Source organism: Miniopterus natalensis, chromosome 15, assembly GCF_054644295.1.
Source record: "Miniopterus natalensis isolate mMinNat1 chromosome 15, mMinNat1.hap1, whole genome shotgun sequence".
In the NCBI taxonomy this organism is placed as follows: domain Eukaryota; kingdom Metazoa; phylum Chordata; class Mammalia; order Chiroptera; family Miniopteridae; genus Miniopterus; species Miniopterus natalensis.
In genome coordinates, this window is record NC_142095.1 from 51534247 (window position 1) to 51560405 (window position 26159).

A 26159-nucleotide genomic window follows, 5' to 3' on the forward strand; every position below is an offset into this window, starting at 1 on the left:
AGAGGCAACCCGTCGATGTGTCTCTCGCATCGGTGTTTCTCTCTCTCCCTGCCTTCCACTCTCTCTGAAAAGCAATGGAAAAAATATCCTCAAATAAGGATTAAAAAACTTGCTGTTAGAAAGCATCTCACATTCTGAAATTTAAACTTTTTCAATAAGCTTAAAAAAGATTCTCATGAGACTTTAATCTCTGTTATCAAACAAAATAAGCAAATTCGCCTCTTAGTCCTATGTCCCTCTCACAAACTTCTGGAAAGAGCTGCCTACACTCCCGCCCTCCTCTCTCCCCTGCCACACCGCCCTGGTCCTCGGCACAGCACTGCGCCTCTGCGGCCAAGGCCACTGTGTTCAGCGCCTTCTCATTCGGTCCCGCGGGCTGTGCTCAGGGGTCCACACTGTCTTCTCTCCCGTGTTCCACCTGGGGCTCTGGCTCGTCTCAAACATGCCCATACAGAAGACAAACTGAGCTCATAAAATGTAAGTTTACTAAGTTTTCTCAATTCCTAGACAGCTTTCCTCACCACATCTTAATATTTTTGACCCTGGGATGCATCTCAAAACTGATGTTGATGCTTAAATGTTGCCTGCCTCCCAGATGAAAGTCCCACCTCTGCTTAAAAAGTCCTTAGCTTCCTACGGCCCAGAAAGCCTGGCTGAAATGTCCAAAGGCACTCAGAGGGCCTTCTTGATGTTGGCCACGGCCTGTTCCCTCACTTCCATTTCACCGTCAACAGAAGCGCCTGCCCACCCTGCACACCGCACGGAGCCAGCCTCTGCCCACCCCGCTGCCCTCTCCGAGGGAGTCACCGTCCCACACGGCTCAGGCATGAACACCAGATCCTCTCAGAATCACTTTCTAAGCTCTCTTTACATCTATCTGTTATTTGTTCCATTGGCATATAGTGCTTGTCCTAACCCAGCAATGATTCCACTTCACTGTCATGCTCTGATCAAGGTTTCCCCTGGTAACCTGTACGCCCATTCTATTAAAAGTGCTTAATACATCTACTCAGTTCCTCACTTATTTAAGATAAAATTGACATACATTAGATCCAAGTGTAAGACTAATGTATCTTCTTGAGTAAGTAAAGTTGATGAATTCTAATAAACAAAGTTAATGACAACAATTCTTCGGTTCCTTCATAAAATCAACTCTTCTGGTAAATCACCTTAGTTCCTCCTCCCACTAACGGGGATCAGCAAGGGGAGGCCAAGCAGGTCGGATCTGCATGGTATTTGTTTGCAACTCTGAAGACAAGGAAGATGTTATCACAGCTGATATTCATGTGAATGACTGAGGTTTAATTTGAAGTAAAATCACCTTCTTGTTCCTAATACAGTGCAGAGAAAAGGGAGCTGCAAGGACTTAATCCAATAGACGTCTTACAAATAAGAATTGAAATTCACTACCCACCAAAAATGCAATTACCCCCCCTCTAACAGTACCTTAATTTAAACTGCACAAGAAAAAAGCTTTCAGGTTATACGACAATTTTACATTAAGGCCTCAGATGACCCTTAATGCCACTCCCTTTCCTGGCCCTGTGGTCTGCTAAACTTCAGCTTTAGTAATCTCATCACGTGTCCCACTTCCAGCATCTCCGCGCTTGCAGTCAGCCTTCAGAACAGTGGAAAAGAAAGAACAGCCATGGGTCATACCTGCAACCTCCCACCTTTGGTAGATTCAGTAATGGCGTTAAAACAAAAAGCCAGGGTTCAGCCAATGACAACCTCGACTCAAGAAATGATGTAACTTCGGTGACCGAAGGGAAAAAGCCAACCTCTGGAAACGTGAAATGACAAGTAGGGCCACAGACATTCTTTTTGGGGTTCATATTCTCAGAACTAAAAATATAGGAAGAAATTTGCTGTTTACAATGTAATTAAAGGTAACTGACAGGTGTAATCAAATCTTTTTTTGCATAATTGTGACTTGGCTGAGTCATTAAACTTCTCTGGTCCTCAGTAATTTCATCTATAAAACGGGGTAAGGAGATCTCTGTGAGAGTCAGATGTGATCGTGTGTTCTGCTCCTACGTAGGACTTTCACCTGTGTGTAGAGGTATGGGAACCGAGGAGAGCTATTTTTGATACAGCTCCTACTTTATTCATTCGGTCATTCAGCAAATGCCAGTGAGCCCCACTATGCACCACGCGGAATCCATGTAGAGATGAGTAACACTCAGTCCCTGCCCTCAGGAGCTCACAGTCAAGGTCTGTGCTGTCCAAAACAGTAGTCATTAGTAGTCATTTTAATTAAATCACATGTGGCTATTTTAATTAAAATTAAATGAAACTAAAAATCCAGTTCCACAGTTGTCAGATTTCTAGTGCTCAGGAGCCCCACATGGCGAGTAGCTCACACATGGCTGACACACCGGACGGTGACACATCGTCGTCGCAGGAAGCTTTCCCGGGCAGCTCTGACCTGGAGGGAAGACCGTCAGGTGTGCAGGGACAGGGACAGGGACAGGGACAGGGACAGGGACACGCCCCGTGCGGCGTGGCGAGCGATGAGTCCACAAGGGTGGTCACACTCTTGGAGAAGGGGTAAGGTCTGTTTCTCTAGAGCAGAAAGGGGGAACCAAGTGGGCGAACCCCAGGGGCAAAGGCATGGAGTATCCTGGGAGTCTGAGTTCAGGAGGGGGAGCTCTCCTAGCCGACGGCACGTAAGCGCATCGGGAGGCAGTGGTCAGGGTCCAACGAAAGCCTCACGGCCCCAGAAGGAGTGAGGGCTTGATTCAGAAAACAGCGACAGTGAAGGGGCTAAGTGGCCCATCGGAGGTGTTTTATGGAGAACGAGCCATGCACGCAATGGCTGTCAACTCTGCAGACGCACAAGAGAATTCTAGAAAGCTCTGGAAGGGCCTACACAGAACCCTTCCCCTCACGGAAGGAAATCCACTTCTGGACAGGGAGCCTGGGCCTCAGTTAGTCTTAAGATCCCAACGTGACCAAGTGCAGCCAAGGTCAAAAACCAATGAAGGTGACAAAGAACTGGGCTTGTGGTTAAGCTGGAATGAAGGATCACAGGGGAGCGTCTACTGCAGCTGTCCCACCAGGAGGTGACAGGGACCTCACCTAACACAGGAGCACGGGGTGAAGAGGAAATGCTGACTTTGGCAGAAGTTTCTAAGACGTAAGCAGTACAACCTGGAAATGAATATGAGCAATCGGGAAGAAAAAACAGACCCAACATGACAGCTCTGTCCCGTGACAGTAACGACCAACATCAACCATGCGGAAAACGGAGGAGGTTTGGGGGAGAGCGGTGACAACAGCCAGTCTGAGGGGCCGGCTCAGCCCCGGGCCCGCGGCGGGAGGCCCGGGGCCCGCGACAGGCGGCTGGAGTCCACGCAGAGCAGCAGCGGGGGAGCGGGACCGCGCTCGCAGAGCCGGGCAGAGGCAAACGTGGCCTTTAAACTTCGACCCATCAGAGCATTGAAAGGACGTGCACTTTTAAAGCCGGGCTCCCTCCTCGGCTACCCCGCGCTGCACATCTGTGCCCCCATCTGTCTGGCGAACCAACAGTACCACTGACTGTCTGGCCCTGAACAAGCCATCGGCCTCTGGGTCTGGCGGCAATGCCCTAACAGTGGAGGGGAGAGCTGGACTAGAACTCAGGGCTGCCGGGTTCCTCAGTGTGAAGATTCTATGACGCATGGCACCCGAAAAAGCAGAAATGCTGCGTAAGTTTATAACTTCCAGCACTTACATGTGCACTACTTTATATAAAATATTTATTTATATTCCAGAAATATAAATATATAGTCCTGAGGTTATATATATATGCAGTTCATAAATTATATACAGATTTCAAAAAAATTATATATATATTTCCTTTTGTTTCAAAATTAATCATTAAAAAGACATACTCGACATACTATTTAGTCTCACATACCAATTGTCTTATTTTTCCTTTGCAGTGCTAAGGTAAGGAGCTGCAAACCGCAATGCCTGCAGGGACAAAGGGCACAGCCACCCAGAGGTGACGACAAACTTGAGGCCAGGCCCCAGCTAAGGAGGGCGGCCACTGTCTGGCTTCAGCCACAGCTGCCACTGGGGAATGGGAACCCAGTGCAGCTGCAATTTTTCCACAAGACAATTTCCAAAATTGTTTTAGGTGTAATCTCTACATATTTAAATGCTGCCAACCAACACAAATTATTTAAAAATGTTGAGCAGACCAAACACTACAGACCTGTGCCTGCCAGACTATGCTCTGCCCGAAAGTAACGCAATCCTCCCCTGGCTTTTACACCTGGAAACAGAAAACAAGAAGATGCCCTCTTAAGTTTCTATGACAGTTCTGACCTCTGGTTTCAGTCTAAGCTAAGTTTGACCAGCAGCACTAGCCTAGGACTTATAGCAACAGTCCCACCAAGTGCCTATAAAAAATCACTTATAAAATGCATTAATTTTTATGAAACATTTGTGTGGGGTTTGAATGGAGACGAGAACACCTGATAAATTATTTGTGTATCAAATATCAGGTAGAATTTAACATTTAAAGAAAAACATGTGATGTGTTATATTCTGGCAATAGCAGCCAGTGTAATCAAAGCTGAAAAATATTCTTTTGGGCAGCAATACACTCTATTTTTTGCTTTCGAACAGGGAAAAATAATCCTTCCCTTTTCGTTACACCTGTTTAAAATGTGGAGTACTAAGCATTCGGGCCCACATGAGCGGGGGCCAGTGCACATGGAATATGCCATGACCTTCTTCTTCAAAGCAGAGTGAAACGGGACCCTCCGCGCTGGGCCACCCTCACAGTCACAGCACCAGGAGAGCCGCTGCTAATCAGAGGGGGGGGCGTCCGAGGGGTTGTCCTGTACATACCAATGGTTAAGAAATTCATGTGACAAGCAAAAAAGAAACCCAGATGAAAAACAACATCCAATAATAATTATAATAAGTCTCCCAATGATAAAAAAAAAATGCCTGGTAGCAACATGGGTTTCAAGTTCATTCTGTAATGAGCGTGATGGCAGAGCTGATGGTGCTCTGGTGCCTGCGCTAGTTCTTCAAGCAGGGAGAATGCGTTTTTAAAGAATGGAAGGAAGTGAGGGAGAACTTGCGGTCGGGTCTGGGGCACATGATCCCAGTTTGTTTAAGTGAAATGCAACAAAAGCAAGAAAGGCTTTCTGGTCATATGCACTAGTCGCATGCCTTAGGTGGGTAAATATTAGGATAAATTTTAAGCAAATCCCTAAACCCCACTAGGAGTTGGGAGGAAGGAAGAAAACAAAGGCTGTAGGAGTTTGGAAAGATGGGCTGTGCTAGGTTGTCCAGTTTAGGAGGGTCCGGATGAATTCTAAATCTGGAGGAACCTTCAGGAAGGGGGTGGAAAGAGATGACAAACCAAACTAATAATAGCAGCAGTAGAAAGAGAAGTAATAATTAGAAAGCAACACTATGTGCACCAGGCTCAGCACTATACTGTGCTTATTCCCATTTAACAGATGAGGAGAGTAAGGTCCAGGCAGGTAAGTAGGTCCAAGTCGTACAGATGATAAATGGCACAGCGTGGATTTGAATCCCACTGTCCACGCTAGAAGCCCATGTCTCAACCACCATGCTGTACTGTCTCCCAACAGGGCAACATTGAGCAAAAGCAGGTAAAGGCCAAACCAGAGGTGAGAAAACAAAGGATGCCTTCAGAAATGCTTGTGAAGGGATGACTGAAAAATCAATGCAGGAACAGTTGAAAGGGAGGAAGCGACAGCCATGCTGTCACTCCAAAGAGAGAAGTGAGGCTGACTCACTGTATTGAATTAGGTCTCCCAGCTGCACACATAAAAGTCACTTGTTTTCCTTCTTACTTGGCCAGGTGCAACAGAACTGAACTGTTTAAATATGTACCCACAAATTATGAAACTTGAGCACCAATCAATTTCTCAAAGTTACAAACAGAGCAAATGCCCTCCTATAACTAATGGTTCAATTCAATGACATGTAAGTGTGGATGCAGGGGTGTGTTTACTGACAACAAATTCTGAGTCTCAGAGGACCTCCAGCCTAACTCTCACTCTTTTGCTAATTATAATTAGCTCTTTCAAAATCAGCTGCACATATGTGTATATATACATATATATGTATATATATATGTATATATATTGATTTTTTTTATTGATTTCAGAGAGAGGAAGAGAGATGGAGAGAGAGATAGAAACATCAATGATGAGAGTCATTGATCGGCTGCTTCCTACACGCCCCCTACTGGGGATCAAGCCCACAACCCGGGCATGTACCCTCACGGGGAATTGAACTGTGACCACCTGGTTCATAGGTTGACGCTTAACTACTGAACCATACCGGCCAGGCATGTTTATATTTTTATTACCAAAATGCAGCAATGTTCTCCTAGGACCTTCCCCTATCCTTCTCTATATGAGAGAAGGCCATATAAGTACTTCAAATATTGTTATTTAAAACTACATCAGAAAGTCTATTCTCTAGCATTAGAATTGTTTAAAATTATTTTTCAATGGTGCAATAAGTAGTATTCAAGACACATGATTAGCTGAAAAGATTGTGTGTCACCTAAGAGCCTCATAACTTGAAAACTACACTAGGGGTCCATATCTCATTTGGTCTGTGAAAGAACCCTGTCACCTTTCAAAATCTGCCATCAAAATAGTATTATTTGCTCCTCAGAGTAAACTTTCCATATGAGACAGCTGCTGGAGTATGTGAGTGCAGCAAAGAGGGACGTCAGGCCTCAAAGAAACAAGTTATATGACTTCTCTGGGCTTGCTTCCTAATACATCTCTGTCCAGTTGGCAGAATTCTGGATAAAACTCGCGTTCAGTACAAGCTGCCATGGCACAGAGAGGGTATGAGAGGAGGAAAGGCATAGCTCTGTCTACTGTTAATCATGGCAGCTTCCATTTTGGCCAAAAGACTCTGACAGTTGGGAATGGCCAAATCGGCTCATTTGGTGCTCAATACCCTCACCTGGGGCTGTAGCACCTGAGCCAGCCTGGTGCTGACTGATCAGCTAGAATGTGACCTAATGGGTCCACTTATTGTGATGGTTTAAACAGTTGGAATAAATGATCCAGCCAAACACTGATATCTCCTTTCACAAAGTCTAGACCATTCGTTCTAAACGTCACGACAAATGGCAATCAGCATACAACTATCAATAATTTCTTTTTTTTAAATATGTCTTTACTGATTTGAGAGAAAGGAAGAGAGAGAGGGAGACAGATAGAAACATCAATGATGACAGTCACTGACTGGCTGCCTCCTGCACACCCCCTACTGTGGAGCGAGCCTACAACCTGGGCATGTGCCCTGACTGGGAATCGAACCAGGATCTCCTGGTTCATAGGTTATTGCTCAACCAATGAGCCACGCCAGCCAGGCTCAATAATTTCTTTAAATGTAAATGGATTAAATTCTCCTACCAAAAGACACAGAGTGGCTGAACAGGAAGAAAAACAAAACCCATCTATGTTCTGTCCACAAGAGACTCGATTTAGATGTAAGGACACAAAGGGACTGAAAGTGAAGGGATGGAAAAAGATATTTCATGCAAATGGAAACCAAAAGAAAGCCAGAGCAGGTATACTTACATCAGACAAATAAAACTTTAAAATAAAGACTGTAGTAAGGGACAAAGTGTTACATAATAATAAAGGTGTCAGTCAAAAAAGGTACAACATTTATGCATCCAACACAGGAGCACCTAAGTATATAACGCAAATATTAACAGACCTAAAGGGAGAAACAGACAGCATGACAGAAATAGTTTAATACCCCACTTACATCCAGACAGAAAATCAATAAGGAAACATTGACCTTAAATGACATGTTAGACCAGAAGGACTTAACAGATATTTACAGACTATTCCATCCAAAAGCAACAGAGTACATATTCTTCTCAAGTGCACATGGAACATTTTTCAAAATAGATCATAATTTAGGCCACAAAACAAGTCTAAGTAAATTTACAAGAACTGAAATCATATTGAGCATATTTTCAGACCATAATGGTATAAAACTAGAAATTAATTACATAAAGAAAACTGGGTACACCTGCTCTGGGAGCTCTGGGGCCCAGAAGCCATGCTTGAAGTAGTGGGTGCACCCAAATGCCCCACGGTTCCAGCGTTGGTTTGACCACCACATTACTGTTTCTTCACGCGAGGGCCAGCTCTACCAAGCAGAATATGCTTTTGAGGCCACTAACCAGGGTGGCCTTACATCAGTAACTGTAAGAGGGAAAGACTGCAGTAATTGCCACACAGAATAATGCAGCTGACGAACTACTGGATTCTAGCTCAGTGACTCACTTATTCATGGTAACTGGAAACACTGGCCCTGTGATGACAGGAATGACAGCTGACAGTGGATCCCAGGAACAGAAGGGGTGCTATGAGGCAACTACTTGGAAATACAAGTATGGCCATGAGATTCCCATGGATGTGCTGTGTGAAAGGCTCCGCTGTTTCCCAGGTCCACCCACAGAATGCTGAAACGAGGCCTCTTGGCTGCTGTCGGATTTTAATGGGTACAGATGAAGAACAGGGCCCTCCGGTGCACAGGTGTGATGTTGCAGGTTACTACTGTGGCTTTAAAGCCACTGCAGCAGGAGTTCCACAAACCGAGTCCCTGGCTTTCTTGAAAAAAAAAGTGAAGAAGAAATCTGATTGGACATTTGAACAGGCAGTGGAAACTGCAATGACCTACCTGTCTACTGTTCTATCCATTGATTTCAAACCTTCAGAAATAGAAGTTGGAGTAGTTACAGTTGAAATTCCTAAATTTAGGACTCTTACAGAAGCAGAAATTGACGCTCACCTTGTTGCTCTAGCAGAGAGACACTAAACATCATAGTTGGGTTACCAAATCCATGACGCCACTTGCCTGTGTGTTTGGTAACAACAGACCAACATTATGGAGGCCCCTGGATTGAAAAGGAACCTCTCCCACTCCTCCTGCCCCTGAAGTGCTTAGGACTTTATATAAATAAAAACAGTGCTGGGGGGCAGGGAGAAAACTGGAAAATTCACCAATATCTGAGATTAAGCAACATGTTACTGAACAATTAATGGGTCAAAGAAGAAATCAAGAGAGAAATCAAAAAATATCTTGAGACAATAAAAAATGAAAATGTAACATACGAAACGTTACGGATGCAGCAAAAGCAGTTCTAAGAGGGAAGATTATAGCAATAAATGCCTACCCAAGAAACAAGAAAATCTTAAATAAAAGCCCTAATTTTATACCTCAAAGAACCAGAAAAAGAACACAGGAGCCTAAAGTTAGTATAAGGAAGGAAACAATAAAGATTAGAGCAGAAATAAATAAAAGAGATTAAAAAGACAATAGTAAATATCAATGAAACTAAGAGCTGGTTCTTTGAATAGATAAACAAATTTGCCAATTTTTAGCTAGACTCACCAAGGAAAAAGAGAACTCAAATAAAATAAGCAATGCGACAGGATACCATAAAAACATAAATGATCATAAGAGACTACTCTGAATAAATTATATGCTAAAAAATTGGACAAACAAGAAGTGGATAGTCAGAAGCATAGACTTTACCAACACTGAATATTGATGAAACAGAATATCTATACAGACAAATAACGTGTAAGGAGATTGAATCAGTAACCAAAAACCTCCCAGCAAACAAAAGTGCAGGACCAGGCAGCTTTACTGGTGAATTCTACCATACATTCAAAACAGAATTAATACCAATCATTCTCAAACTCTTCCAAAAACAGAAGAGGAGGGAACTCTTTCAAACGTATTTGATGACGCCAGTATTATCCTGACACCAAAAGCACTCAAGGATGCCCCATGAAAACAAAATTATAAGGCCAGTATCCCTGATGAACACAGATGCAAAAATCCTCACCAAAGTATTAGCAAACTGAATTCAACAGTAAATTAAAAGGATTATATGACTATCAAGTGGGATTCATTCCAGGGATGCAAAGATGGTTCAGTGTCTACAAATCAGTGAATTTACTGCACCATACTAACAAAATCCACGAGGATAAAATCACATGGTCATCTCAATAGATGCGGGAAAAGCAGTTGACAAATTCAACATCCATTTATAATTAAAAAAGAACCTTTCGACAAAGTTGGTATAGAGAGAAGAGACCTCAACATAATAAAGGCCATATATGGCCAGGCCCCAGCTAACATTCTCAGCAGGGAAAGCGGGAAGTGTTTCCTGCAGGGCAAGGATCAAAACAAAGATGCCCACTCTCACCACTGCCATTCAGCACAGTGCTGGAAGCCCCGGGAACAAAAGGCAGAAAAAGAAACAAAAGGCATCCAAATTGGAAAGTCAGAAGTAACACTGTCATTATTTCCAAATGGCACGATATTATGTATAGAAAATCCTAAAGGCTCCATTCAAAAACTGTTGGAGCCAGTAAGTTGCAGGATACAAAATTTATACACAAATACCTGTTACATTTCCATACACTAATAATGAACTATTAGAAAGAGAAATTAAGAAAACAATCCCAGCCCTGGCTGGGTTGGCTCAGCTGGCTGGAGCATTGTCCTGCACACCAAAAGCTTGAGGGTTTGATTCCCGGTCAGGGCACATGCCTCGGTTGCGGGTTCCATCCCCAGCTGGGGTGCGTACAGGAAGCAACCGATAGATATTTCTCTCTCACATCGATGATATTTCTCTCTCACATCGATGTTTCTTCCTCTCTCTCTCCCTTTCTCTCTCTGTAAAAATCAATGAAAGCATATCTCCAGGGAGGATTAAAGAAACAAACAATCCCACTTACAGTTGCATCAAAGAGAATAAATTTTCCAGGAGCCAAAAGACCTGTACACTGAACATTAAAAGATATTAATGAAAGAAAGTGAAAACACAAATAATGGAAAAATATTCCATGTTCATGGATTGAAAGAAGATTATTAAAATGTTCATAACACCCAAAGCAATATATAGATTCAGTGCAATACTATCAAGATTCCAAGGGCATTTTTCAGAGAAATTATAGAAAATTTGTATGGAACCATAAAAGACCCAGAATAACCAAAGCTGAAGGCATCACACTCCCTGATTTCAAATTATATTACACATTTAATTATTATGCTAATTAAAACAATATGGTACCAGCATAAAATCGGACACCTAAATCAATGGCACAGAAAAGATAGCCCATAAATAAATGCATGCATACATGCACTTATTTTATGACAAAAGACCCAAGAATATACATTGGGGAAAGGACAATCTTCAATAAATGGCAGCCTTCCGAGTGAGAAAAAATAGTTGCAAATTATGTATCTGACAAAGTACTACTATCTAAAACATGTAAAGAACTTATACATCTCAAGAGCAAAAAAAACCCCAGTTCAATTATAAATGGGCAGATCTGAATAGATATTTTTCCAAAGAAAATACACATATGGCCAACAGGCACATAAAAAGATGCTCTACATCACTAATTGTCAGGGAAATGCAAATTAAAATCACAATGAGGTATCACCCCACACCTGTTAGAATGGCTTATATCAAACAAACAAGAAATGACAAACGCTGCTGAGGATGTAGAGAAAAAAGAACTCTTGTGCATTGTAGGTGGGAGTGTAAACTGGTGCAGCCACTATGAAAAACAGCATGGAGGTTCTCAAAAAATAAACACAGAACCACCATATGTATTTATCTGAAGAAGATGAAAACACTCATTTGAAAAGATATATGCTGCATTATTTACAACAGCCAAGACACAGAAGCAACCAAGTGTCCGACGATGGCTGAATGCATAAAGAAATTGCAGTACATATGTACAAAATATTATTCAGCCATAAAACAACTCAAATCTTGTCATTTGTGACAACACGAATGGAACTCAAGGGCATTACAGTAAGCGAAATAAGTCAAACCAAGAAAGGCAAATATCACGTGGTTTCTCTTATATGTGGAATCTAAAACAACAACAACAGAAACCCAAGCTCACAGATACGGAGAACACACTGATGGTTGCCAGAGCAGGGATAAGTGTTTAATTTTTTAAAATTAAATAAATCAGGTTTTTAAAAAATTAGAGGTAGAGGTAAAAGCAAAGTTTTTGAATCTTCCCAAATCCCCACATTAAAACAGATAGAACAATAAGACTAAAACCAAAAACCCATGGGCATATTTACAACACAAGGGTGAGAGAACAAGCGTGGAAAAGCCAGCACTGACCGCCCTGGCCAGTGCGGCTCAGTTGGCTGGAGTGTTGTCCCATATGCCAGGGGGTGGCGAGTTCAATTCCCAGTCAGGGCACATGCCCAGGTTGTGGGTTCAGTCCCCAGTTGAGCACCTGATAAATGTCTGTCTGTGTCTGTCTGTCTGTCTCTCCTTCCCTCCCTCTGTCATTTAAAAAAAGAAAAAAAGCCAACACTGACCACAAGTCTTACGGAGTAGCAGCCTCTGTGTGTAAAGAAGCAGAGGGAAACAAGAGGGCGACTGAAGTGCCTGAGAAAGAGAGCACCTAAAACGGTAGTAAGTACTAAATTAAAAGAGTGATGAGCCAATTTAAAATAGCAGCTGAAACTGGGGGGAATTCTTCCTATTCTAATAAGGAGTCGGTGCGTAGGGCTCACATGAAGAAGTTCTGAAGAGTCTGGAGTAGTCAAGTGCACGTGATCTCTCAAAACAGCTGCTGAGACTCCATTCCAGGACAGAACCCCACACTGAGAAAAGCTCCTGCAGATAGAATCAAAATTGAAAAGGCAGAGAAAATCAGGACAGAAAAAGAAAGTCTAAAAGTAGGCAAGGAGAACACAGTCAAGGTATTTTGAAAAAGCAGCACAATAGCAGCCTAGTAGTAGAAAGTAGCCCAGAATATGGAGCTCTATAAAGTCAGAAGAGCTTTCTAAATCAAGCCTCCCTACTGAAAGTTCAGAAAAACTACTTACGTATAAAAATGAGCAATAGAAAAATTTTAAGTTCAAATACCATACAAAGTTATAAGGGAAAAAAAGGGAAAGAATAACATCCTACAGAAAATGAAAGACAGCATACACCAAAGACATGCCATACAGCAGATGACAACTGTAACCTATTATTTTAAACTGAGCCAAAAGATACTAGGAATATGATATAAAGCATAAAAATAGCATAAATCATAATTAGAAAAATAGAAATGAGGGAAGAAAGAATAAATCTGAAAAATAGCAAAAAAATAATTTTAATATTGAGAAATACAGTAGGAGGATAGAAGAGTGACTACAAGTAATGCCTTAAAGATACTAAAAGATAAAAAGAGGAAATTTGTAAAAATCAAAAAGAAATAAAGATAAAAAGAATTTAAGACAGTGTCAATATTGAAGATAGGTAAAGAAGATCCAACATGTGGAAAAAAGGAGCCTCTAAAAAGAAAATCCAAGGAAGAGACCTGTCCAAACACTTAAAAATGTAACTAAAGAAACTTTCCTGAGATAATAATTAAAAAATAACACCTGAGACTCTATGTTGAAAGAGGACACTTAATACTTGAGTATACTGATCCAAAATAACCAACACCAAGATGTGTTCTAGCAATATTACCGGACTTCACGGCTTCAGACAGAAGGACATCAAGTAACCTAGTCAAGACACTTAAACAACAAATGTGAACCAACAATTTTACAACCAAAAAAATACTTGTCTTTTAAGTATAAAGAGAACACAGCAAACTGTCATGAAAATACAAGAACTCAGGGAATATAGTTCCTATGAGCCCTTCCTGAGATACTTAATAGAAAGTGAGCATTAGATAAAATGACCAGAGACACTGACATAAGGACTGATTTTGAGCATTAAATAAACTTACCTATAGAACTAAGACTAGAGCAGGATTAGCATGGGAAAGTATTCTACAAATGGCTAGATGTGCTAAAAAAGATAGACATAGTAAACCATTAAAAACTAATAGAGATTAGGAATAGTGTATGTGATAAGATGTTTAACTCTTCTTGGTAATCATAACTGGAGGTGTAGTATGAACGCTGTTGTTCTGAAACTGTTGTAGGCATTAGGTGGATCAGTAAGCAAACTAGTAATTATATATTCTAAGTCTGTCATCCCTCGTATTCTTGACAACCGGGATTCTCAGTAGGAAGAAAGGGGGAAATTATGTCATAGATAAGAAGCTAACTAAAAGCTCTCTACTCCTGCATCTGAAATGGAAATAGTATGAATTCATGAGGCTTAGACACAACAATCAATTCAGCAACAATGAGCATTGTTAGCACTAAGATAATTGTCTTGAAACACAAATTTCCACTAAAAGAAAGTTTTCTTGGACAAATGGCCAATTTCAGTTCTCAGGCCAAGAACTATGAGGTGAGTCTGAAACATCTTGTCCTGGCAGTGAGTGCAGAAGCTACTGAAGACCAGCAGATTACCTCAGGAGGACAGCGGAGTCAACGTAAGGAAGAACCACGATCAAAAATGGACAATTTGATCTTCAATTAAAGTAAGAAATTCCATGGGTTGAAACCAACTAATATTTAAATTCATGATTCAGAAGGATATTAAAATTTACTGGTTGCTTTCAGAGGATGACATAAACCCAGTTCATTATTTTTCAAACTGGTAAACAGTTGGAAAGAAGCAGGCATTTATCCTGTATTTCTACATAAACAGTTCCACTGAGTAGCCAGAGTAGATGAAAATTACAAAAGTATTCCAGCTAATATGGTAGAATTAGAATATCACCATTTTGCAACTCCCCATGAATTAATGGACCTAGGCAGTGAGCATTATAAAAAGGAAGAATAAGGAAGCATGTCCCTCCCGAATGAGAGAACACACCCCCACTTCGAGTCCTGCCAAAGGGATCAAACATGAACGTCTGGACGCAGCTGCAGGTGCAGGAAACGGAGAGGAAGCAGAGAGGGCAGAGGACGCGCCCCTGGGAACCACAGCTCCCGGGGCCAGCTCTCCAGGAGGGGCAGTGCAGAGGAAAGAAAGGAAGAGAGGACACTTTCAAGTTAAGAAACTCAGAAAACATATCAACTTTTAAAAAATGGGCAGTATTAAACTACGGTGTCTATGGATGCACACGTAGGTAACGAAATAATAAAGTGAAGTGATTACTATAAAAGTATTGGTTACTTTTGGAGGGGACTATAAGTGGGATAAGGCACATGAGGGGCTTCTGGGTGGCTGGCAACATTTGATTTCTTGACCTGAATGGTGGTTGTAAAGATATCCACCTTAAACATATATATATTGTCCACTACAGTGGCCACTAGCCACACTTAGCTATTACAACATAAGTTAATTAAAACTAAACAAAATTTAAATTTCAGTTTCTCAGTCATCCTGGCCAAATCTCTAGTGATAAGTAGACAGTGGGTACATTTTAGACAGTGTAGAAATAGGACACATTGTACAGAACCAGTCTGTGTGTGGGGGGGGGTGGTGGTGTCTATAATTATGCTTTACTTTAAAATAAAAATTTTTAAGTGCTAACCCCCCAAAAATACATTATACAACTGCTTTTATTAGCATTTATCTCAACTACACGAATATGGCTATTTCTTGAAGAAATGACAAATGACACACACCTTCCAGATGAGAAATGAGTAATATAAAACCACTGACAGCATGAAGTAGCAGGAACCCAAGTCCAATGGATGAGACTTATAATTGCTGTTCCATGATACAAGAAACTTTCATCTCAAGGACAATGTAGCTGTGCCTAGAAAAGTTTAATAAACTCTTCCTGGTGCCTGGCCAGAAGTGGCTCAGCGGCTGAGCGTCGACCTAGGATCCGGGAAATCGAGGTTCGATTCCCAGTCAGGGCACATGCCCGGGCTGCGGGCTTGATCCCCAGTCGGGGGCGTGCAGGAGGCAGCCGATCCATGACTCTCATCATTGATGTTTCTATTTCTCCCTCCCCCTCCTCCCCCCCCCTCCCTCCTTTCCTCTCTCTGAAATCAATAAAGATATATTCAAAAAGAATAAAAGTAAATAATAAAATAATAAACTCTTCTTGGCTATGGATTGATGACTGATCATTTTCATTACTATTAAACATTTGTTAGGCATCAAGAGAAGACAAGGCTATGGCAAAATCAAGTCGCAGAGCTCCTGCTAAACGGAAACTCCAAACAGGGCACTGAAGATGCATAACCGGACCGCACGGGAGGACCAGGAAGGTCCCTTCCCCGGGGCTGGAGACCCGTCGGGCAGCACCTCAGACCTCTGTCCTGCTGAGCCTGCGGGAGTACGAAGGAGGAAGCTCCTTTTAAGAGAAGCGAAGGTGTATGAAATGGAACAGACGAAAGCGTGGCCAATGGAGTCGTAACATGTTTTCAAGCAGAGCAAATGGCCTAAGAGAAAGGGGAGGCAAGATGCTGACACAGATCAAAATGGGATCTACAAAAACATGTTACATAATAGAACAAAGGGCTTAAAAACAAATAATTTAGAAGTGAGAATTGAGAATCTCAGAGAACAAATGTACAAAAAGGCAGGGGTGTGTCCACTAACTCTTCAGTCATTGGGAGGTCGAGCAAGCATAAGAGCTATGGAAGAGGGTGATTATAAAGGAGGCATTTTGCATAAAGTAGAACAAAGGGAGGGCGGAAAGAAACATCGTAACTACAGAATACCCTTCCAAGGGGGCCTTTAATTACCCAGGGAGAATATCAATGTTTTCTTTACGATAATATAATTGAGGCTCAAACCTAATGAGGAAAAATACAAGACTATGGAACCTGTGATCCAGTGCAAACAGGAGGGCACGCGGGTGCTTTACAGGTAGAGAGGGCAGAAAAACCAGCAAGTTCACTCTGGCCATGATGTAGAGTGCTACACATCCAAGAACAGGCTAACTTTAATTCAAGATAAAAGACACCTATCTAGGACATGATGCTAGAATGGGCTGAGGGCAAATAATAAGAAAAAGAGTAAAAACAAACATCAACAGGGCCTAATTTCCCCCGTATTGCAGTCTGAGCTGCTTAACCTCAGGAGGTCCATCACACGTTTTGTGTCTGGATAGGATCCAAGTATCCCGTACAGGTCTCTTTTATATCTTATACTATCAAGAAGAATTTGGCAACTGAAGTCTATTATGATGTCAAAAGGTAGCTGACAACATAAAACGTATCCCACCGAGTTGATGCCACACATGGTTAAATTTACAACAACAGAAGTTATCATAAAATTGTAAGGATTGCAAATTAACCACTGATTTCTATTCTAGTTCACTGACATAAGTAATGGTAAAGACATGGCTAACTTCCAAACATCTTTACCCTGTTTAATTTGTCAAAATCTATCAAGAGCATTTCAGCCACAGACCTGTCCTCCGAGGCCCATTACCCCCCCACACTCGGATCAGCGTGGGTGGCAGCCCGTAAGCCCGCATTGTCGCACGGACGCGGGTCAGCTCCCAGCTCCGAGCCCCCCACGGTCAGTGTCTCTCTGCACGACTACCGTTCTTACTCTCAATTCCTTAAGATTGTTTAAAATTTGGCTCTAATTTTGCGAGATATGTCTGTCTGCTTTCAAAATTGGTTCTTCATTATAGTGTTAAGGTTCCTCCTGGGCTCAGATTAGCAAGATTTTCTGTTTACTTGACACTGTGAGCCAGGGATGCTGGCCGCGTGCAGCACCGGAGCCGTTAGCCGACAGCCGGTGGGAAACCCAGCGGGTAGGGGGGTCACATGTTAAAAGGAAATAACAAAGACAATAATTCCTTTCTCAGAGAAACTTAAGACACAGAATCTCCTGGCTTCCTCCACCAACAATCAGCTCTGGGACATATGCTCAGAGATGACAAAAAAGAAAAATGTCTTTAACATGTAAAATCTCTTCTGAAAACCTGTACTTCACTCGTGTGAACTAAAGGCGTGGCTAAACCCGCTCGCTGCTCCGGGATAAACACCGAAATGTGGTTAAGGTTAACAAAACGGCTAGAGAAAGAAAGAAAGGAGACAAATGCCCTTTAGAAATGCACAGTGAGGGTGCCCCTGTGCAAACCAAGATGGTTTAGTTCCCGCTTCTGGATTTGGAGGGAAAAGCGATTTCTGTGTGACAGATGCACCTGGAGTTCACCACGTGGCCAACACACAGGTAGGCTATGGAGCCATAGAGTCAGGAAAATTCCATTTTATTCTTATTTGCTTAAAAAAAAAAGGCCTATTTTCCCATGGAACATGTCTGCATTGAGTTAGTCCATGTCTACACAGAGCAAGTGAAGGTAGAGATGGACACTGACTTACATCTGGGTAAGTCAAAGCGCCCAGTCACCTGAAGATAATGTTGGTTTGCCCTCAGTTGGACTCTACTGGCTGCCTACAATCATAAAATCCATGGGATAAATACACCATCAATCCTTCACTTCTCTTTACCTGTGTAAATATGGCCTAAATACCTCTTTCAATGTCAGAGAGCTGCCCATTATAAAACTAAGCTTTTTCATTAATGTGTAATTTTTAAACCCTAAAACTGAATGAAGTCCTTAAAGCAGGTGACGTAACAAGACTGCTCTTTTGGTCTCAAGAAAGTCTTCACCTAAAAAACAGGGTCCCAAAGTACATGAAGCAAAACAAACAGTGCTGATGAGAGAGACAATTCAACAATAATAGTTGGAGATTTCAACACCACCCCCTAACAACAATGCCTAGAACTAGGCATACGATCAACGAGGAAATAGAAGACACAAACACCACCAAGGACAGATAGACATCTAGGAGACACCTACAGACATCTAGCAGACACCTACAGACATTTAGCAGACACCTACAGACACCTACAGACATCTAGGAGACACCTATAGACATCTAGGAGGCACCTACAGACATCTAGGAGACACCTACAGACATCTAGCAGACACCTACAGGCATCTACAGACATCTAGGAGACACCTACAGACATCTAGGAGACACCTACAGACATCTAGGAGACACCTACAGACATCTAGCAGACACCTACAGACATCTACAGACATCTAGCAGACACCTACAGACATCTACAGACATCTAGCAGACACCTACAGACATCTACAAACATCTAGGAGACACCTACAGACATCTAGCAGATGCCTAGGAGACACCTACAGATACCCCACACATCTAGCAGATACCTACAGACATCTAGGAGACACCCCAGACATCTAGCAGACACCTACAGACACCTTCAGACGCCTATAGAAAATTCCACTGAACAACAATATGATACACTCTTCTCCAGAACACAGACACTCTCAAGATAGACCATAAGCTGGGCCATAAAACACACCTTAATAAACTTAAAATTACTGACATAATACAAAGTATATGCTCTAATTAAAATGAGGTGGAATTAAAAATAACACAAAGAAGTCTGAGAAATTCACAAATGTGGAAATTAAACCACAGAGTCTTAAATAACAGATGGGTCAAAAAGAAACCACCAAACAAAATAGAAAACACACTGAGAAGCAGGAAAACAGACAATGTACCAAGACTTAGGCGGAACCAGGTACAGCGGCGCCCAAAGGAGATAGGAGGTAAAGCGGCGCTCACAGGAGACACCAGGTAAAGCAGCGCCCACGGGGAAACCTGTAGCTACAAACGTCTACATTAAAACACAAGAAAGGTTTCTAATACTCCGAGTTAATCAGTCAGTAAACAAATCTAGCAATATGCCCTAGAGCTTGAGTCTCCAGTCATAAGGCCGAGCAAATTTACAGTAACCATTTTACTCAGTAAAGACACAGGTTTGAAGTTTTGTTACACAGAATGTGACAAAGCTATTTATCCATGGAAGGTTTTGGTAGAACGTAATTCTCTACTTAATAATTTCCTAAATGAGGGAAGAGAGATCACATAAGTCAGCAGAAGATATGGCTTTAAAAGATAGGTTTTCTGAATTTGAGTCTACACAAGTAACTAGTGTAGCTCCGCAAGTAACTAGTCTCGTGGCCGTAGGTGCTTCATGGCTTCTGTCCGCACGCTGCAAGCCAGGGCGCTGGGCTTCCTGCTGCCGCTCCGAGCTGTCAGGCGTCCCCATGCGCCTCCATGGGCTCAGCAGGCGTCACAAATCCCTATGAAAGTCCGACCGCCTCTTCCCAAGAAGGCATTTAACCGAAAGACGCCCCAGGGGGCAGGGGTCTCTGACTCTCCACCAGATGAGAGAGGGTGAGCCTGCGCTGGGGGGCGGACAGGAGGAACACGACAGGAGGAGCGGGTGGGAGGAGCAAGGACAAGCGCTAGTTCCTGAAAGTGCACCGAGTTACCGACCTCGCCGCACGGGCTGGGTGACCTGCCACCGACCCAGAAAGACAGTGCAGCAGAGACCATCTTCTTGGTCAAGTGATCTAAGACCGCAAAGCAGTGAGTAAGCTGGATTTCAGAAGCAAACAGACCTTGATTCAAGCGTAAAATCGGCCATTTAAAACAATTAATTTTGAATGAATTATAGGCCTACAGGAAGCAGCATAAGTAGGACAGAGTCCCTTACACCTTCACCCTGCCGCCCCCCAGGGTGACATCTTACACAGCTGCGGCACAGCATGGGAACCAGGGTATTAACCCACCGGGCTGCAGGCCTCATTCCGTTGCAGTTACTTTTTCTGTAACCCCAGGTGATTTAACGTAGCCAACCTCTTGGACCCTCCATTTACTACTTACCTGGAACATGAAGGTATTAAGTGTGGCAACTTCATAGTATTCACCAGGACTCAGGAAAACAGCGCTAATGTCCTGCTTACGGTAGAAACCGGCACACAGTGAGCACCGGATAAATTACAGTCTGTCATTATTAAACACGACTTTGGGGATTTTTAAGTCTGCTCTGACACTTTTTCGGGGCCCTCACCATTTACAGTTCGACCGAACCCAAAGGGCCAAAACAAGAAAGAAACAACGGAATGCAATCTTCTCGAAGGGCTGGGAGGAAATCTGACTCGAAATCCCTTTCTGGGTGTGCACATGTCCTGACGCTTTACCTTCATTTTTCTGACAGAGAAATGACTCGGGTACTATTGGCAATGCCTTTCAAAGCCTTTGGGGGGGCGGCGGGCAGTGAACCGTCCCCTAAGAATCATCTTGCACTTTAAATAGCTTTCTTCCCCTTTAAGGGGTAGGTTTTGGGTGTTGTTTCTTTCCCCTAATGTAAGTTTTTAAATTTTAATTAGATTTTTTGAAACAAACAGAATGAATGCAAGCCTGGATCCACCCTGCCACAGTTTCCAAGCCTACCTGTGTCAACACTCAAGGGAACGGGGGCTCTTCAATGGGCTTTAACAGGCCTTTCTCCCACAGGAGAGACGTGCAGGTACAGTCAGGGCCGGGCACGCCGAGGCCCCGCTCCGGGGCTCCCATTCGCTCCCCTCAAATGCCAACCTGAGCCCATCCAAGGCCCCCCGCTGGGCATGGCGGCCGCGTGCCACTGCCCAGCACGCTCTGGGCCCCCGCAGCCACCTTTCAAGAGCACGAGCACTTATCGTGGGGAAAGAGGACCTTTCCTGGGCTTCCCCAGCTCTGAAATGCTCAAACATGAAGATGGATGAACTGGAGACTTTACGGGTGTTCTCGTTCTTTCTCTCCTTGTATCCCATTCTTTTCTCTTCCTGCAGACTAGGTACAGTGTCAAACCTGCCTCCCGCGCACACGCTGCACCACCGCAGCCTCGGCTCTGCTTCTATCAGCTGACACTTGGAATCGCTTAAAAGGACAAATAACATGTCCACTAATCAGCCGAAGGGCCAGAGGAGACGTCTTCCGTTCATTCTCATTGTCAGATCTCTCTTCCATTCTCTTAAAGTCAGGCCAAATAAGAATGGTACATGGATAGTTTCAGCTTTGGTTTCAAATTAGGGCAAGTACCCTGAACTTGGTGATCTCCAAGGACATCCCTCAGTGTTAACTGGATCATAAGAAAGTAACTAATAGAGAACTTGACCCACTCCAACTGCCACATACTATTAAGTAGCCTATAAGCTTCGGTTTCCCAATCTCATGATTTATTTTTAATTGGATCAAAGAAAAGACTTGGAGATGTAGGAAAGCAACTCATTTTTTATTTTATAAAATACACCAAAATGATCAAAGCCTGATTTTCCAGCTGAAATAAAAGATGTCTTTAGTTTCGTGGGCCATGGTCCCCTGTTCAGTGTTAGCTCTCCTTCTCCCAACTTGAACATGTTTCCCTTAATATTACTTATTTTTTCCTACCCTGGTGTTATGCAAGATCCCTGCTTATTCTGGCAATGGAAACAAAATAAGAAGAGCCACCCAGAGTTCTCCATTCCAAAGGGAGGGGCATCCCAAGAAAAGCAGAGTTTCGCTGCCGCATTTCCTCTCTGCGCAGCCCAAGAGCAGAGGGCACTCGGTCGGGAGACTCAGTGCAGGGGCTGGGGCCGGGCTCCTGAAATACCAGCAGGTGTGGGCAGGGACCATCTAAAGGTTCATGACCACTTAGTGCTTGTAAAAAAACAGGAATTGGCCACAAAAAAAAATCAGGAGTGAGATGGTAAAGTAGGCCCAACATGCAGTAAGAAAAGGCACTTTTCAAACACAAAATACGAGGTAAGAAGATGTCTTTTATTTCGGAGAAAGCCCAGCAAAAACCAAACTGTCAGACTGAGAAGGTGAACCTTCACCTTAGTTCTATGATTAAAATTCTCACTGACATGGTCATCAGGCCTGGGAAAGCTTTAAAAATTGAAGGAGGGGCTAACATGCTCACACAAGAAAAGCAAAGAGAGGTTGCACGTAGGATATTGGTTTCAATGAGGAAGAGCAAACGCCAGAAACAGTGTAAGAATTAAGCTCTCACATAATAGATCACTGTGAGCAGAGCTCTCCTGCAGATGTGGGAGCCGGTGAGCTAAGCCTCACACTTGGACAGGCTGTGTGACTGGAGCCATGATATATAAAGTAAGACCCGAGCGCCAAAGTTCTGATTTAGCCAAGAAAATGTGGCTGTTTTTGTTGGGTGGAAGAGGCCTTTTTTTCACTGAGCAAAGAATTACGGTAAACATCTGTTAACCATGCCCACAGAAAGGGTGGCTGTGTTCACCCAGGGTCATTTTAAAGTAATAAATGTGATTAATAAAACCACACAGTTGTAGTATCCACCCTTCCAATAAGCCGGCTTGCTTCTATCCACATACCTGTCTATTAAAGAAGTACTTAACTGAGAACGTTTCTGACCCTGCCATTAGACACCGTGGGGACCACTGCTGTCGGGCACGAGTTTTCTGTCTCGGGGATGCTCAACCGCACGAGCGGACTTCACTTCTTATCTTGCTCCTTACGCAGCTGTTCTTCCAGAGGATTCTCTTGCTCTATTGGCAACACCTTCTCATAATACATGTATCATTTAGGGAACTAAATCACCATTTTAAAAAAATTTATGTTCCAATGGGTTTCCCTCACACATAAAAGTCCGAGAGAACATTGTCAAACTCTCTCTTTTGAAAATGACTATAAGAACTCACAGAATCCAGAATGGTTTGGGGTTTTTAAAACTCCTTATTTGGTTTGTTCTTTTAGAAGAAATGGGGCGGTAGGGAAACTGAATTATTCAGGCTGACTGTCATTCACATCTGTCAAACTAGAGCTCAAAACATCACTGTACCTTTGAGCAACCAGCTCTGAGCCCCTCCACCATAAGAGTCACCCAGGATTATTTTTAAATGTTCCCAATTAAGAGAAAATAACCAAATTCATAAACCCTCCTTCCATTCCGAGTTCAGCAAAGTTCTGCTCCATCTACATGAGAAGGGTTTTCTAGACTTAGAAAAGCCAGTTTTGCATAAACTAGATGCTACCACTCAATAAAGCTAAAAAACTAAGGTTTCCTATTTCTGACTTACAGTCAGTCATGATCCATCAGCAAGACACTATTTCACATGAAACTAGGACACAGCCATTCATGGAGGTCAGACTTCAGTAAGCCTATTTAAACAATAAATATTAAAGTCACCAACGCCATGTATACCGATAGTTCCAATATCGGACAGGGTCCCGGGTGTTGGATCAGCACTAAAAGCAGCTTAGGAGCCTGGGATGGGAGATGTCGGTGTTTCCACTTTTCTAATCAGTCTTCAACAAACACCGATGCAACATCTCCTAGGCGCCCGTTGCTGAGTTCTGTGTGTGTGCACTAGTGCACGTGTGCGCAGGGAGGGGGGAAGGGTGAGGTGCTATCTTCTTTAATGCTACTGATATCTGATAGAATCTTGAGGGGAAATTAACACAAATTTCAAGGCCGGATGGATCTGAAAGATTATTCTCGTGTTTACTCGTTTGTTCATTTTCCACAGGCTAAGTGTTATATGCTAGGAAAGAAGGGAAGCAGAGGTGGAGATGGCGTGAGCAAGGTTTTGATTCCCCAACAGCCCTCAGGTAATGATGAACCATTAGACAAGAAAGAGAAGGGACTACAAAGGCCCAGTGTTATTTAGTAACTGTCAAGGCCTTACAGAGGGAGCCTTAAAGTAACTCGCTGATTCCCCCACACAGTCGAGATCGAGATCGTTCCTGCGAGTCAGTACAGTATCAAAGGGCACCGTGGTCAGGACTGAAATGTAACCGTGTGCGGCCACAGCAAATTAGGCTTAAATAAAAATCAACACAGCCATCATATTCGTGCAACAGAAGGATTAAGTCGGCTATACTTTCAGGCTGTAAAGCCTGAAAGTTCCAAGCTTTTAAGTGTATTCCCAGTGAAAGATGTGATGAATGCCGAAATAAAAATAAAAACCTAGGAGGGAGCAATTCCTCATCCTTCTTAAGTTTTCCTTACGAAATGCATCTTTTTGACCCAGTGCACCTCAGCATACTTACCCATAAATGTAAATCTGTTTTGATAAGATGAAGAGCCTTTGAATTCAAACCGCACAGCGATGCCTCCACGGTGATCTGTTTAACTTGGTAACCAGAGTTAACAGGCTGCCTCATTAACCAAGCCAGCATGTGCCAAGACCCAAATATGGGATGAATTGTGGGCCAAGGAGAAAGCATGATGGACATGGAAATTATTAATTCAGGGAAGCATTAAAAGCATGTGAAGTTAAAGTTATTTGTGAAATCTTACCAATCTTTAATAGCCTTAATTTTTATAATGTAAGTAACATGTGAAAATAAAAAATATATTCTATACAGAGTATATATAAAACGTTTAAAAATCAACTAGTTATTGATATAATCAACTTGTTACGCCCTTGAAAACCTATGAGGTGACAATCCTAGATGCCCCTAGTGATAATACGTAACCCCGTCCAGTGCTCAGCAGGGGCCAGCATCACAGGCACTGACTCACAGGACCAGGACGTTCATTCTCCACATGACCCTAACTGCTTGGAAGACACTGTTTTTATCTTCAGGTATCAGATGCAAAAACCAAGCTTCAGAACATTTTTTGCTCACCAGAATGTCTGGATAAACAATATCCAATCTTTTCAAAATTCTTAGGGAAGTATTATCAAGAAATCTATAATTTAACTCACCAAAGTTTTAGCCATGGAAGCTGCAGCCATTCATTTATTATGTACCTAGGAGACAGAAGACTGGGGGAACCTGAAAGACGTATGTGGCTAACCTTTCAGCAGCAGCTCACTATTCCTACCACTGACATCACTGGTACCTAAAAAGGCAGGTATATTTTAACTGTGCCAAGATATTTATAAGCCAGTTTTCCTACGTAATCCAAATGCAAGTCCAAATACAGGGTTTAATCTAAGAAGAGATGGTAAATACACCGATCTGACCGTTTCCCCTTTGTTACTTGGCAACTCCTCTTCATCCACTGAGGCCCCGGCCAGGTCTCATTGCTTCCAATTTCCCTCCTCCCCACCACACAGTCCACCAGCATTCTTGTCGCTTTTCCATCACCGCATTGTCATTGACCTTTCTGTCTCCCTTGCAGTAAGTTGAAATCAAAGATCTTGCTTTAGGACCTGGAACAGTAATAAATGGTAGGTAGATGGTTGGACAGAAGAATAGATGGGAGTGCAGCAATGAATGAAATCCTGGCTCCTGAGGACAGTCCCGGGCAGTGTTCTGAGGCACAGCCCACAGCCCAGGTAGCGAATATCACTGGAGATGTCTGAGTATTGAGCAGACAGCTTTATGGGGAAAGTCTCAGGGGACATTCATGCAGCGTTAGCTGGGCTACGTGAGTTAAAAGTTCCTTCAGCCCTCTCATCCTATGTATTTACTGTGCGTCAAGCGCAGTGCCTTACAGG

At 42.8% G+C, this 26159-nt stretch overlaps 1 protein-coding gene and 1 pseudogene across 6 annotated transcripts in view; one reads left to right on the plus strand and one right to left on the minus strand.

The window, feature by feature from the left end:
- FOXP1 (forkhead box P1) overlaps positions 1-26159 on the minus strand; it is a 538679-nt gene that overhangs the window by 310600 nt on the left and 201920 nt on the right. The gene's annotated exons all lie outside the window — the stretch shown is intronic.
- LOC107524049 (proteasome subunit alpha type-6 pseudogene) lies at positions 8337-8838 on the plus strand (annotated as a pseudogene).